Source organism: Siphateles boraxobius, unplaced genomic scaffold (genome assembly GCF_051911475.1).
Source record: "Siphateles boraxobius isolate OS27281-9 unplaced genomic scaffold, OSU_SipBor_1 13, whole genome shotgun sequence".
In the NCBI taxonomy this organism is placed as follows: domain Eukaryota; kingdom Metazoa; phylum Chordata; class Actinopteri; order Cypriniformes; family Leuciscidae; genus Siphateles; species Siphateles boraxobius.
The window spans coordinates 16,356,706-16,374,002 of record NW_027508733.1 but is presented as its reverse complement, the minus strand read 5'-3'; the positions used below and the strand labels follow the sequence as shown (position 1 = coordinate 16,374,002).

At 34.5% G+C, this 17,297-nt stretch overlaps 1 long non-coding RNA gene across 2 annotated transcripts; it reads right to left on the bottom strand.

Annotated features, from left to right (window-relative positions):
- Positions 1–892: 892 nt before the first annotated feature.
- Positions 893–16,077, bottom strand: LOC143735854 (uncharacterized). 2 transcript variants are annotated; one of them, XR_013203310.1, is made up of 4 exons: positions 16,012–16,077; positions 11,164–11,308; positions 6,259–6,484; positions 893–937 (listed from the first exon to the last, which is right to left on the bottom strand). It is a non-coding gene; the product is annotated as an uncharacterized LOC143735854 (long non-coding RNA). The 2 variants fall into 2 exon arrangements; XR_013203309.1 differs by lacking the exon at positions 893–937 and having other exon boundaries at positions 6,212–6,484.
- Between the last annotated feature and the right edge of the window lie 1,220 nt (positions 16,078–17,297).

Sequence of the window (17,297 nt, the reverse complement as noted above, 5' to 3'; positions counted from 1 at the left end):
GCCCTATTTTAACGATCTGAAACGCAAGTGTCAAAGCGCAAAGCGCAAGTAACTTTGTGGGCGGATCCCGGCGCTGTTGGTATTTTCCCGGTGGGATAAATTCCTCTTGCGCCTGGCGCAAATCTAAAAGGGGTTGGTCTGAAGTAGCTTCATTATTCATAGGTGTGGTTTGGGCGTAACGGGAAACAAACCAATAAGAGCTTTATATCACATTCCCTTTAAGAGCATGATGAACGAGGTGCGCTTGTTCCATGGCGCAATACTATTACAACGGCGCATTTACCAGGCGCGCTTCAGAATCGGTTCTCAGCCGAGGAGATCGATGTTCTCGTCAGGGCCGTAAAAGAAAGAGAAGTGACATTGGGGATGGGACAAACCCACCCAAATTAGCTTCGGTTAAACATGCATATAATAATTTGGGTAAATGTATAAGCTTTATGCCTATTTTCCCCATCGTCATGGACACAACAATGATTTCCCTCGTGTTTTAATATTTTTCCTTATAATAATGTATCATTTGCAAAAAGTTAAATGCATCTGTGTAGATGAGAGAATCATCTACAGTGTATGCGCGTTGTTCACACTCTGTATGGCCAAGCATGCGCGCTTAAAATAGCATCTGAATGTACGCGCAACGCGCCATTGACTTTAGACTAGGTTTTTTTCTGGTCAGTGGCGCAATTGTTTTATAGAACAGCAAAATAGCATGAGGGAAAGTTTGCGCCGGAACACGCCTCCTCTTTGCGCAGAACCGCCCCGGGTAGCGCAAGTGTATTTCTTAGTTAACCGACGTGTGTCTGTGGAGGGAAAAGTCCGCTTTGCGCGGGTGCAAAATAGGAATGATACATGCGTCAGTGTACAAAGTCATTTGCGCCGGGTGCAAGATAGGGCCCATGGTTTTGATGTTGTCTTTCTCTCACGCTCCATCGACCAGCATCTGTAATTGTTTGAAACAGAGAAAACATGAAAGGTTTTCATATAAGTAAGGTTAGTTTTCTTTCTGTTTTTCTTGCCCCAAGTATTGCGAAAACCAAATGGTGGGAATAACAACTGATCTGTTTGACTCTTGAATTCAGACATACTTCTCTTGTCACATACTGGTTTTCGCCTACTATTAGGGAAGAATGGGATTTCGGATGCAGCCAATATCTTCCTTCTTATTTAATTCTGACATAATATTCGACCACAGCTGTTTCTCATGACTTTTACTTCTGTAAAATTAAGTATTGGCAACAACTAGGTAAAAATGTTGATAAGATGCTCAACATGCTCATCCGACCGACCACTAACAACTATACATCATTTCAAGGTCATGTCATCGCTAAATTGGACTAATTTGGACAGTCACCCTAAAAGAGTGTTGTTTTAATAAGGGGAATTTGTGTCAGGGGGAAAAAAATAGTGTGTAATAATGACTGCAGTCTTGTATTCCTGGCCCTGTTTTGATGTAAACTAAATGGATTAGAGTGAAATCGATTCCTATTGTGGGAGTCGGGAGTTGAAGTCGACTGAAAAACCTGGAACCGAACACCCCCACAAGTGGTTTGAAAATTGCTACTTTTGTGACAAAACTTTGTGAACAAACTCCATCGCACACCTGCAGGTGATAGGTGCGTCGGATAATAAGACCAAACAAGTTAGTCGTTTTAGCAGATAAGCTTAAACGCGCTAGAAATTTAAAAGACAGCTTGGTACATGCGCGTTTTCAGAGCTTGCTTAGTCCTATACAGAAGGGCAACTATCGTTGTGGGAATTGCGATCAGTGTAATAATACTTTTAAAACATAATTTTTCTGTCACCCTAGAACTGGCAAAAAATATTGTATTAAATCTGTGATTACTTGTGTTTCCACTCATGTGGCTTATTTGATTCGTTGTCCTTGTGGTATTGGCTACGTGGGAAAAACGTCACGTCAATTAAAACAAAGAATTAGTGAACATAAGAGTTCGATCAGAAGAAAATATATGAATTATCCAGTTGCGGCACATTTTGTAACTTTGAATCACGATGGTACCTCTTTACGGTTTTGTGGAATTGAGAAAGTGACTTTGCCACCTAGAGGTGGCGACATTGAATTACTCCTACATAGACGTGAATTGTTTTGGATTTACACTCTTCAAACTTTATCACCTAGGGGTATGAACGACGAAGCATTATTTAATGTAATGTTATAGTGATTTTGTAGTGTTTTGAATGACATGTTGTTTCTACTAGGTATTTACAATGAGTTTGAGTGGCTAAGGAGCCTGACTGTTGCAACTGTTTAGAATTACAATTTGATGCTGTTTGATGATGACGTGTTGATTATGTGTTTTGGATGATCTTGTTAACCTACAGGGTGATCTTTATTGATTGTTGTAACTATTACAATTTGTAATTGTTTGTGATGTGGTGCTAATTATGTACTTCCAATGAGCTTAATTGTTTACAGATGGAGTTCTGGTAATTGGTCATGTTTTTTATCTGAAAAGAGATGATTTTGAACATTTGTATACTCCTGATGAAGGTCGTGTGACCGAAACGTTGTGTGTTAATAAACATTCATTTTAAATTGCAAGTTACGATAGTGTGCGGGAGTTCCTTATCTGTGACAAAACTTTGTAAAAAAAAAAATCTTGTGTCAATCAAAACCTATGACTACACTAGAAGTATTAATAATGACATACACTCTCGTTGGATGACATACGGTGATGGTTCACGGTACTTCAACATGTTGACATAACTGGGTGAATTTGACTGCAGAAAGCATTAAAATTCATAACGTGGATCATATAAAAATAGAACTGAAAAGCATTTCGTCATGGTGCATCATTGCAACACGCACTCATACACACAGAGGCAGACAGACACACACATTGTGGTACAGTAGGTGTCCTGGGGCTGATATGTCTAGGTACGAGCATTGACCTTTATTGTCCAGATGAGGGGAAATATTTGATTATCACTGACCTGATTCTGCTACTCACTCGTATCACCTGGAATTAACATCAAGCATACACACATAGCAACAAACACAACACACTAACCTTTTCACAAACACAAGCCTTTCAAAACAAAAATGGATTTATCACAAACACCCAGTAGTAGTGGCCAATGGCATACTACTACTATACAACAGTACATTTTTTATGGTTTTAGTTTTAGTTAACGATAATAACCCTAGTGGCACCAAATGGAATTACAATAAATGCAGAAAAAAATAATTTATTTGGATGACTTATTATTGCACATTAAATTGAGATACGAATTGAGAATTCACTTTTTAATGCAGCATAACAGGAGTCTGTTTGCTGTCACGCCACATCTAGATGTTGTGTTTAACATCACATCCGATGTTGACTGAAGCCTTCAACACGACGAAGCCAAGCAGTTAATGAATCTGTCTGAGAGCTGGCATCATGTCTGAACTCGACTACAGAGAAAGAGAGTCAGTCGAGCCAGGGGGACAAAAACAGTAGATTCGTCAGAGGGATTTGATTTGATATGGCTGGGCCACGAGCTCGTCTAATTGCAGGGAAGTTGATCTGACACATGGATCTGTTTGGTGTTATCATGCTGTACATGTGCCTTGAGGGTGAAAGACACTCTGTACAGCTCCATTGATACTAATGACGCAAACACACTCAGCCACTTTAGATTAGTAGCGGTTCCTTAATTGACCCTTTCTTTCTGACCCCGCCTTAAAAAAAAATGAGTGACCGATTGTACCTTGAGTCTTATTTAAAGAAATAACCTGTTTTTAAGCCAGTGCTATTTTAGTATCATTGATATACTATTATAGTTTTTGTTAATATTTTGTTTTTATTTTTCTATTTTCTATTTTCTGTTTTCAATTTAATTTCAGTTGTAGTTTTAATGTAATTTTGTGTTTTTGTCATTTTTATTATTTTTAAATGTCTATATGGTTTTTATTCATGTTTATTTTTTTGTTTTAGGTCATTTAGCTTTAGTTATTTTAGTACTTCAAGCTGAACTGCAATGTTGAAAAAGTTGCCTTGGCAACTAGCTGAAATAAAATAAAAAATGTCATACCATTTTAATTCAGTTAACATTTATTTCTACTGAGCCCATTCTTGAGATGCAGGACAAAAATAAACTATCACTTCTGTGCAACTTTAAGCCAACTGTGTCTTCGCTTCGCGTCGGCTTCGTGTTTACCAAAAAGCTGCGCTTGAACACACCAAAAGGACTAAAGGCGACTGTCTACTAGCATGTGTGTTCTGTGCCTGCGTGTAAGGAAAAAACTGTCCTAGTGTGTCACGGCCCTTAAGTTCAGCTTGGCTAAACACGTGTGTTGTGTTGGCTTGCGTGAGAAATGGCGGTCATCTGTGCTTCCGCGTTACTTCTCGTGTAAACTTCACAATGCACTTATGTTAATGTCAAGCTGAACTGCGCATAGTGTAACTATTGACCGTAAGCGGTGGTTTATAGTTAAAAAAGTTTAAAATACTATTATTTTTCTTTCACACATCTATCATTTTGCTTCAGAAGACATTGATTCATCGGCTAGGGTCGTATGGATTACCATCACCTTCGCTGTGTGTGTTTTTAAAAGCGGCTAATGCTTACATTATATGGACTCCAAGAGATTGATTATTTTCTTAAAAATCTTTGTGTTTATCTGAAGAAAGAAAGTCATATACAGTACATTGCTGGGTGAACTATCCCTTTAAGAACTTCCTTATCAGGCTCATTGTAGTACTCATACACCCAAAGGATGCAGATTAAACAGCATAAATGAGTAGATAGTGGAGCTAGACTCATTTAAAAAAGCCTGATCCAAACCGCATGGGTGTTATACGGTAGAAATGCATTGGCGTAGCTTCCTTGTATGGATGCTGAACCAGTTTAGTAAGCAAAAAAAATCACCCCAATTGAGCTGTGGAAACCTTTTCTACAAGTACACACAAACACACAATACTGTTTTGATATCCTTAAGCAAAGCCCATGAGAATAGCAAAACCTGCTGACATTCATGTGGCCAATCAAATGCATGTTGTTTGTGAAGCTGTAGTGTAGTGGTTATGTGTTGTGTATCTGTAAAGAGGTAAACCAGTAACCTACAAGGTGAAATATCTATTCCGGGAGCATCTACGACTCGGTGGAGGTTAACTCAGAGGTCGCGGCTGCTTTCAGTTCTCCATTAGGAGAGAATAATGCTTTGGTGAAAAGCAAGGCCACTCAAAAAACTCGTTTTGATGTGGACGGCTCCAGACTGGACTCCTACTTAATAAAACACAGTCTGCTGGTCTTTCAAGACCACTAATTTGATCCTGATGGAAAATAAAGGGGTTTCTCTTTCTGATCTGTCAAAAGCGGTTTTCCTCAATTCTCCCTTTTGTTTAAACCCACCAGCATTTACACACTTCACAGATCAAGACGAACTCATACAAATACACTCTTTAATGTTATTTGTGCGTTTTCAATCTTAAATTATGCTAATTGTTTACATCATAGTATGTAAAGTCAACACTATTTCTACATTATACTGTATACACTGAATGCTGTAAAACTGGTGTTCAAGATTGTAAATAGTTTAATCTTATAAATTGTCAAAGCTATTTGCATTTATTTTTTATATTATACTGCATACTATAAAGGTGTAATATTTTGTATGCTGTAAATTTAGCGTTCAAAATTGCAACTCTTTCAATTTGATCAATTGTGCCGAAACGGTGCATGTAGCCTCAGGTCATGCTTGGGAGGACATGCACCAAGTTCGGTTTCAATACGTTAAAGCGTTGCGGAGATATAGCCTAATATAGCCTAGATATAATTTGGCATGCTCTTCATCGAATTCATTTGCGCATTATTCGAGAACGGTTGGGTTTATCCTTTTTGCCAACATGATCTGAGGAGTTTCCAAAAAAAAAATTTTTTTGTCGGGAAAATGTTCAATTGCAATCGAAACTTCTTGAGCCAATGTATCAGAGGGAAATGGAATTTTGTTTCTAGCCCTTACGGTTCAAAAGTTATTAGCATAAATGTAGGTGACATTTTGGAGAGTTGTGGCGCTAGAGGGATTCAGTTAGAGACTAACTCAAATTTAGTGTGGTGAATGTTTGGACCGACCTCTATCTGTGTACCAAATTAACAACTTTTTACCATACGGTTCTATTGGCTGCCATAGATTTCCAGAGCGGAAGAAGAAGCGGAATAATAATAAAAATAAAAATCTTGTCATCATGACCCCTTTAATATTGGCATGCAGAAATGTAAATGTTTTCTCAAGTGTTATGTGCTTTCTGTAGTGTGTACCTAATATTGATGTGAGGTAAATCGGAGTTAATTGTGTTGTTCTGGGAGATTGTTTAATCCTCTGCTGATGCTCGAGACGTGAAGCGCAGGTCCATTGATCGTCCTCCAGGGCAAGAGGGGTCACAATCTTCTGGGAACGCGATCGATGTCATCCGTTTCAAAGGCGATGGGACTCGATAAAGGTTTTCTTCTAAATCCAGAATCTGCTGCCCTCCATCAACAAGTACTGATAAACAGATGGAATTAGAAGAGGGATTTGCAAGGTCAAATTCGGATGGAAGTTTTGAAAACACTTTATGGTGTGACGATTTCACACACATATTGGTTTGCATTTGTCACCTTGACACCATGTCGCAACCAGACGCGATGTGGACAGTTTCCAAACACAATCCAGTCGTAGTTTATACAAGTCAAGTCAAGTCATCCTCATTTATATATCGCGCTTTTAACAATGTAGATTGTTTCAAAGCAGCTTTACAGAGATAAACTTATAATTAAGGTAACAGAGATTGGTTTGGTTTCATAGTGGTTCTTGAAAAAAAAAAATTCCAGCTAAAGTTAGTTTTGATTGATTCACTTCCATCTAAATGATCATTTGTTATTAAATTAGGGGCCGCTAAGACGACACCGTTCTCTCTAAACAGACTTTAAACGTGAACCTGTGATAGATGCTGATAGCGTTCACATGCGCGTTAAGAATTGATTCTATAGTTATGTGCGTTTGAATATATGTGCGCAGGTTTGTAATTCCTTACAAACCATGCCTAAACAAACTACTTGTCTTGTCTTGTCTTGTCTTGTATGTATATATGTTACACATAAACATATATACATACATTCTGTATTATTATTTTTAAAAAAAATTAATGTTTCAACAGCAGCGCGTTTACATTTCAAAAGTAATATAACCTTAAAACAAATAATTTAACCACAAACACAAATGCAATATGGTTTGTATTTGGATACTTATATACTAAAAATATGACTAAATATTAAATATATATATATATATATATATATATATATATATATATATATATACTACGATTGGTTAGTAAAAATTTTCAATTAATGTAATTTTTATATTTATTATTTAAAAATTTGTCATTTTTTTATGTATAATATACCACCTAAAAAAAATTATTGAACCACATACACAAATGCGATATGGTTTGTATTTGGATACTTATATACTAAAAATATGACTAAATATTAAATTATATATATATGTATGTATATAGGCTACTACGATTGATTAGTCAAAATTTTCAATTAATGTAATTTTTATATTTATTATTTAAAATTGTATCATATTTTTTATGTATAATATACCTTTTAAAAAACAGTATGTTTACATTTCAAAACTAATTATATCACCTAGAAAGTAAACCTGAACAATAAACATGCATATATAAACAATGTGTGAGTAAACGTGCAGTGTGTGCTCAATCATCTATATCATAACATGCTGTATGTTTGTTTGCCACATCCTCTGACTTTTGTCCTTGTCTTTGTGTGTGTGTGTGTGTGTGTGTGTGTTTGTTTCCTTGAGCCTGTGTGATTTCTAAAAGAACGAGGGGAAAAAGAAACATGTACATTAGGTTGAGTTTGTTTGCACAGGTGTTGCTGAGTTTTGTTTGGTGACTCACATGTTTGTGCAAACGAAACAGGTGTGCTCACAATGGGAATGTGACCGTCTATTGGAAGTTTGACAAAAGGAGAGCGCGGAAAATGACGTTAAAGCAGCAAGAACGTTTATCTTAGCAAAGAAATCCCATTTTGAGCCACTGACTGCTTACTTTCATTCATCTGCAGTGTCCAAATAAGAAAGTCTGTAATAAACTACAGGGGCGTAAAGGTAACGATTCCAATAGTCCTGAAATTGCTGCATTTTATTAGACGACAGTAATTGCTATGAGAAAAGTAAATCAAGTCATACACACATACGCGCTCTAACATCCAATTATTTCCCCTCTCGGAAGAGCACTCCAGTTCCCATTTCTCTAATTGTCAGGCTTGTGTTGTTCTGCGCTGTGTTGCATTCTGGGAGCTGTTAGGAGACAGGTGAAAGACCCTCAGAGGGGTTCGATGAACCGCACAGCACGGCAAATCAGAGAAACTTCCAGAAAGCCGAGCACACAAAGCAAGAGGGGTCAAGGACAGGTGTCCTGAACAGAACCGCGTGATGATGATGATGATGGGCGGCAGAGAGAGAGAGAGAGAGAGAGAGAGAGAGAGAGAGAGAGAGAGAGAGAGAGAGAGAGAGAGAGAGAGAGAGAGAGAGAGAGAGAGAGAGAGAGAGAGAGAGAGAGAGAGAGAGAAAGCGGTTTTAATGGTGGGCAAGATACTATCAAACTGCTACTCTTAATTTAAAGTATGATAATAACAAAACAAAAAAAATTAAACTATACTACATTGATGCTAGTTAAGATGGCAATATGAGATCATATTATATATTTACTATCTTCAAAGTATTTTAGGTGTATATTATCACTTAAATACAAAGAAAATTGGTATAAAACAATGAAGATCCCGCATGAATTGTTGTTTACATACAACTAACAAAGGGAAAAAAAATAAAACAAAAAAAAAGAATATAATATTTAAAAAATTTAATGAAAAAGAGTGATGAACATTAGTATTCTTTTTTTATTATAAAACCGTTATTTTAAATTGTAATAACATTTCACAATTATTACTATTTTTTCATCAAATAAATGCAGCCTTCTAAAAAAGAAGTCTTTCAAAAACATTAAAACATTTTTTGTCTTTTAGGCATAAATTCATTAGGTTTAAAATTAATACAACAAATTAATATATAATAATGTTATTAAATAATATATCATATTAATTAATATATTGTTTTAATGATAACTTTAATTCAGCAATTGTTTATACCAAAATGCAGATTTTTTTAAAAACTATATATATATATATATACACTCTGACAAAAAGTAACTGAATATTTTAGAACCTATTTTAGAAAATGTAAAAGAATTTAGTGAAATAAGCATAAATTCATAACCCTTAAATTAGTACTACATATATTACTTTAAACAATTTTAACCAATATAATTTAAATTAGCAAAAATAAAAATTATATTTTTTCATATAACATTCCTGACAAAATGTGTTTTGTAGTGGTCATGAATGTATTCTGCATCATTATTCCCCTCCAGTGAAGCTATCAGAGCTGAACAGGTGAAATTGGATGGAGAAATGTCCCTCTCCTCCTCTAAAAGAGCATTCACTTCCTCACCCTCTCCTAACATCAGCTCATCACATCATTAATGTGTCATTATTCCTCTCTATGAGTTCAACAAGGCCTCATTTTCAAAATCACACAAGTATGAAACATCATTCGTTTTACCTCCAGGCTCTTTGATGACCTTGCCAAATATAGACTTGACCTCTTCCTTACTGTGTCCATTTGGAGCGTCTGGGGACGGATGTCCCTGCAGCGCTCGATGTGTCTGTGTTTGCGTGTTCGTTCCTCAGGCTTCTCCTCACTGTCCTGTCCATAGAAATAACTCTGTTATGTTCCTCGTCACCGAACACACTCCAAACTCCCAGCGACAGCCCACCCTTCCTGCATCAAAGCCGTCCCAACAGCTAACATCATGAAAAACTGCGCTGTCAACACAAAAATACTGAAAAGATGCCCTTCAAAACCAAGAGTGGCAATGTATCTGAAACAACATCTCCACAATCCTCAACCTTTGGTAGGACCATGTTGCAATGATGGTATCCGATGGTAAAACCATGGTACTTTGATCAATACAAGGTACTCAATTTCATGTACTGTGGTATTTACATTGTGTACTCCAAAATACTTACAAAAATACCATGGTATACGCCCAAAAAGACGTAAAAAGCAGTACAAATATCCAATACTTTTTTGTTTTTTCCCCCCAATACTTTGTATGAAAATATAAAAGTTATATATTTACAAAAGTGTCACATAAATATGGCGTAAATGGTAGAATGTATATATTATTATAATTATACAGTATATATATAGTATTTGTATTGCTTTAAAAAGCTTATATATATATATATATATATATATATATATATATAGTTTAGATTAGGACTATAGTAGCATCATTTATACACCATCAATTCACTATTTTATCAGTCATTTAATAAAATCAGTCATCCATTTTACTTGTAACGTCGGAATGTTTATTCTATTCTATGTTGTTTTTTGAAAATGTACCTTGAGAGTACCGTGCTCAAGATCTAATATTACTGTATCTAATATCTGATACCAATGTACCACATTATTCATCATGTAAAATACAATACATCAAAAATGTAATGGTTGATTATATCATATAGTACTATGTTTTTTAGACCATGTTTTGTATTCTTTGGTTATAATATGGTATCATTCTGTTCCATAGTACGGTATTAAAGCAACATCAATGTATTAATTTATAAGAGAAAACAGTTGCATTAGTTAGTTTGCATTGGTTACCCATTATACGACCTGTACTCAGATGAAACCAAGAACAAAGAGTGTTTATGTTGAATCATTTGAAACACACTTTAAAGATGAATCTGACCTGAAAGCCAGTGTTTTTGTTTTGTTTTGTCTGCTGTCTGATGTTATTTATTTTATTGTGTCTGCAAACGTGCAGGGCTTTACATCTATTTGCACACATTCCTTTTATTTTTACCCAAAAACCAAAGCAAATATACAAAGATCAAATGCAAGTGAGAGTTCTGCAGGGCATGTACACATCATTAACACGCATGCACCTGAGCCTGACCTTCAAAGTTTAAAACATACACACAAACGAAACTGCACACACACACGAAACTGCACACACACACACACACACACACACACACACACACACACACACACACACACACACACACACACACACACACACACACCTGTCTGTTTCAGTGTGTCAGTGGTTCAGCAGGTGTCACATGATGTCGAAGAGTATGTGGCTGATCCAGGGAGATCAAACCCGCAGGTCCATCCTCACAGAAGAGAAACACACCCTGAGGTGATGTCATCCATGAAATACAGGAGCTAAAAAACAGAACAAAGACAAAGTGTGTGACTGGAATTTAACTATTAAATAGAACGATAATAAGATTGAATTTTGTGCTTAACCATATATTCTGCTGTATGCCTTAAACATCATAGCAATACACACTCATATTTTAATTTCTATTATTTATTTAATAAACATAAAATATTGAATAATATTAATTAATACATTTCTAATATTAATTGATATACAGTATCCATAAATGTATAAGTTATTCATAAATAATTATGATTAATAGAATATCTATCTATCTATACACATAACAATAATATAAATACATATAACAATAATAATGATATATTAAATTAATAGTGATATAATTAATATCAATATAATTATATGAATACATTACTATTTTATATTTTAATATTACATACAGTTGTGGTCAGAATTAATGGCACCCCTGGTAAATATTATCAAAAATGGCTGTAAAAAATAAATCTGCATTGTTTATCCTTTTGATCTTTCATTTAAAAAATTCGCAAAAATATAACCTTTCATTGAAGTAAAAGAACATTATGAAATAAATGCTTTTCTCCAAAACACGCTGGCCACAATGATTTGCCCTCTTTTATTAAATACTTTTTGCAACCTCCTTTTTCCAAGATAACAGCTCTGAGTTTTCTATAATGCCTGATGAGTTTGGAGAACAACTGACAAGAGATCAGAGACCATTCCTCCATACAGAATCTCTCCAGATCCTTCAGATTCACAAGTTCATGTTGGTGCTTCATCTCTTCAGTTCAGCCCATTATTTTCTATAGGCTTCAGTTTAGGGGACTGTGATGGTCATGACAAAAGCGTCATTTTGTGCTTATATGCCCACAACATATAAGATCCAGCAGTATATTTAACCGCAGGCATGGGGTAATTTTTATCCCTGTTTGCACCAAACAGATCTGGTGGGTTTGCTGCCAAAAAGCCTTTTTTTGTTTCACCATAGAATCCGGTCCCTTTTGAAGTTCCAATCATGTCTGACATACTGGAGTTTTTTTTTTTTTTTTTTTGGATGAGTGAGATGTATTTTTCTTAAAACCCTCCCAAACACATGTGGTGATGTAGGGGTTGTTTGATATATTTTTTTAGGCTTTCTGACCCTCAAGACTCAAGTAATCTCAACAATTCTCCATCTGTGATCCTTGAAGAGTCTCTGGCCACTCAAACTCTCCTCCTCACCGTGCATTAAGGCAATATAGACACACGTCCTCTTCCTGGGAGATTCGTAACATCTTTAGTTGATTGGAACTTCTTAATTATTGCCCTGATGGTCAAAATGGGGATTTTCAATTCTTGAGCTACACTGAAAAAAATTTGGAGTAGGATTTACTTGAAAAAAGCTAGGCAACTTTTTCCACTCAGAAAATGCTAGTAAATTTACAAAGATTTGCCAAGTAAAAAACTAAACATATTTATCAGTAGCTTTAATTAGAAATCTTTAAGTTAAAATTTTCTTGGAATATGGAATTAAGTAAACTTTACTTAACCTAGTTAAGTGAAAGTAACAAAGAAAATAAGTACTTGGCTAGTACTAGTTTAGTTTCCAATAGTTTAGCCAATAACTTGGCTAGTAAAAGGTTGATTAATATCGATTTAGTTGAAATTTCCTTTGCATTACATTTCACTCAAACAATTGTATTGAATTATACCAGTCATTTATAGTATGTGTTTTACTTAGAGTATCAAGTAATTTATACTTCATGTCAGATGTTAAGCATGATGTGAATGCAAAGAGCTCAATACTTGGTAGATAATACACAATGACGCTTGATGGATTTTGTGTTTGAATGTGTCATTTTGAGCAGAAAATTTACTCGAAATGTCACAAAATGGCAAGTTACTAATCCTGACAACAAAAGCAATGATAAAACAATGTAAATACAGCTGGAAACCAGTGAAAAATGAACCTCATTAATTATGCAAGGTCCAGTGCATGATGGGAACCTCAGTATCAGAAAGGTTGAGTAATTTTTACTTCATTTTATTGAGTTGATATTTACGCTTTCATTTCTACTCGCTTGAATTAAGTACTGATATGGAATTTACTTAGTTTTTTTAAATTCTTGCCTGAACTAACTTTTTCTTGTAAATTACATTGTTTTTTTTTTCAGTAGTATTTACCTTACCAAAAAATATTTTTTTACAGTGTATTTTCTTACAGCCACTTTCTATTTTGTGATGCTCAACAATATTTTGATGCACATCAGAAAAATATTCTTTGGTTTTACTCATTGTGATGGATGATTAAGGGAATTTGGCCTTTGTGTTTCCTCATATTTAAACTCCTGTGAAACAAGAAGTCATAGCTAGACACTTTCATGTTCCTAGTCACCCTGGTGTGCAAAAAAAAGGGTAATATTATTGGGAATATACTTCAGAAATATTTTACTCGTAATAAATTCTAGGGGTGCCAATAGTTGTGGCCAACGTGTTATATAGTATATATATATATATTGATAAATTACAATAATCATGATATTATGGAAGTCTATAATTGTATATGTGTATATATATATATATATATATATATATATATATATATATATATATATATATATGATATTATATTTATCTATATTGCTTTTAAACATACTTTATTGTTTTTTAAACATACTATATTTCTATTGTTTATTATACATTTTACACAGAAAATTCCTCGTGTGTCACAGAGATGAGGTTAACATGAAGTGAGCAGGTATTTCACGTCATAGCTTTTTTTTAAAGCCTGGTTTTAAAATAAAAAATAATAATTTGTTTGGTTGTACAGTATCTTGAAATGTCAATTCAAAATAAGGCAGACAACAAGTTAGTATTTCTGCTGCTACACAATTAATTACCTTTCTGCAAGCAATAAAAAGGCTATTCTTAGATCTCAGCAACCCCCAACTGTCCATTCGCGAAATAATACGAGCTTTTTTAATTTAGATCTCTGATGAAGATTTCAGGGCTCGGAGAGGTGAACAGCTGTGTTTCTGCCCTGATAAATGACTCATTTAAATTAGTTTCATTAAAAATACGTAGTCTTGTTCAGTGCCGCGATATGTTTTGATGTACAACAGCCGTTCTGACAGCAGGGGTTTGTGCGGCAGTCCGTGAATTAATGGAGTCAAATGGAAATTATCTTATGGCTAACACATCTCTAAATTTAAATGTTCCACAGATATTGAAGTCAGGCTTGTCATATGTCGTCTGGCTATCAAATTATTCATTCTATAGTCTACAATAGAAACCAAATGACCTCGTAAAAAAGGATGTGGAAAAATAAATGAATTCTTTGGTGTTGAATGTTGATAGGATATCTCTTCCCGCTACCGAAACACATGCTAGGTTGAAATCACTCACGCGTGACTAAGTGTTTGACGATGTGGCCTGATCTGCAACCAGCTTTTCCGGTTTCTGTGCTGCTTAATTTGAGGGTTTGGGAGGTGGAGGTTTCAATGAAGGATTAAATGAAGTTAATCCCGTTTCAGATCTCCGCAAACAAACACGCCAAAGCAAAGCCCTGCCTGAGGAAAACCGTGACACAATGCTTTAATCTTACAGGTAGCCTACAGATAGCCTACTGTTATAAGTGCTATTTAACGACAATAAATGCTTACAAACAGATTTCATCTTCCTTTCTTATAGTAGGCTTACTAGGCTATATCTATTCGTTACCAACTTGAAATGAATATAGCCTAGATTTAAAAGCCTTTAAGCAGTTTAAATTTATAGTCTAGTATATGAATGCTAATCTGAATTTAGCTTACTGGAAACATGTTTCTTAAAATGATTTGATAAAATATGCAGGACATGGAAATAACACCATAAAACTTTGTAGATGAGAATTATTAAAATCTATACCATAAGCCTATAAAAAAATAAGTTGAACATGTTTTTACATTGCTTTAACTCAAAATAAGGTAAGAATTATCAACTTTTGATCAGTTATACAAGATTCAACTTATTTTTTCAAGTCAGTTTAATGTAAGTTAAAAGTGACTTTGATTGTACTAAAGGTAGCAACTTTTTATAACAATAGTAAAATCATGGTTAGATCAATGTAATTACAGCTACTAAAAAACAAAATATGATATTTGATGCTACAGTTTTTTTCACCTGCAGTCAAGCTACATTTTACATAACACTTTACAATAAGGTTTCATATAACATAAATTAACATTGAAAATATTTCTAAACTAAACTTTTTAAACGTCGTTTTTGTTCATTTCAACATTTACTAATACATTATTAAAATCAAAAGTTCTTTAATATTATTTAATGGAAGAGCTAAAATGAACTTACAATGAACTGTTGTATTTTTATTAACAAAATAAAATGTATTGCTCATTGTTAATGTTAGTTAATGCATTAACTAATGTTAACTAATGGAACCGTAAAGTGTTACCAAGTAAGTTAAACTACAAGCTAATATCAAAAAGTAGTTTATTATATTGAAGCTATTTAAGAAGTAATATCTTTAACATTAAATATCGGATGATAATTTTTTTTATAATCAAAATAGTATATTGGCTCATCTTGAACAGATAAACACAACTAATAAAACTATAGTCGAAAACAACAGTAGCATTTAACTTAATATTTTGCTACCAAAAAAGATGCAATGACTCAAATTAATAGCTAGACTCTTTTTTTAACTATTTCTATCTGAACAAAATTATTTACTAAAATGAAATTGACTTACCAATGCTTATTTTAAAAGCGTTGATGTCCCTAAATGGCGCTTTAAAATGTACAGCCTTAGTTTTCTGTAAAACAGACCAAAAAAAAGGTTTATCGTAATGTTACGCAATGGAAATAGTGGAAAAACAATAACCTTAATTTTTGCGCAATACATTGAAAAACATTTTGGTTTAGAGTTTACTTTGAAACAATTTCCACTCAGAAATTGCGAGTAAATTTCACAAACAATTACATAGAACTGGAAAGTAAAGGTATGTTTTTGTAAAAAGTAATCCAATCTAATGTAACTTTATTTATTGTAAAAAGTAATCCAAGTAATCTGAATTTGCAACTTTGAAAAATAATGTTTTATTTTGTTGCATGATAATAAAACCAGTTTAGCTAATGTTTATGAAGATAGCTGCGTAAAACATGGTAAATTATCCTTCCTTTGGCTGTAAACCTACAATTTTGATTTTTATAAGGCATCTTCAAGTACCGCATAATAAAATCCTACATGCTCATGTGACTCGGTGACCGAATTTCCATAGCACGAGGTGAATGACTGTCAGAATTTAGTCACCCTCAGAAATGAGTAGCATTTAAACCAGTACTCGATAGCCGGCAGCTATTTCATATAGAAAGCAAAACTTATCACCGAAAAACAAAGCGGTCCTCTCTTGCACGCACACTTATGGATGCTAGACACCCTGGAGAAATGTAAATTTCCCTCTGTTAATTTAATCTGCTCCAGCATATGGCATTTATTCAGAAAACAAAGCAAACTACAAGGAAAGAGTGCTCTGATATCATTAAAGTCTGATATATGTCGTCAGTAACACAGCTTTGGGAATGAAACATCGATTTTCAACATCACTACTGCATTTTTAGGTGAAAAAACCCCCCATCCATATATATTTTGATTACAAATCTGCCAGCCTGGCTTCTTTTAGGAATAGAAAAGCCATACATGTCCAACATGCGCTTATATGTGTGTTTGCCTTTGCACAAAACCCCATGAGCTTTGAGCTGTCGCATCCATCACTGTCAGGACTAATTATTGCACCACACTTTTCTGTGTGCCGTGCAAACATGTTGCAAGCTTCTGTCCCTCTCTCTCTCTCGAGATCGTTCCATCTCCATTTGAGGTCACAATGGCCATCTTTAGTTTTAACAACCCCCCTTTTATGTCTTGAGACCCTTAAGGGGTCATGCGGATCCATTTAAATGGCCATATTCCACACCATTTAAGTCCACTTATAACGTTAGTGAAGGTTTCTGGCACTATAACATGTCATGATTTAATTT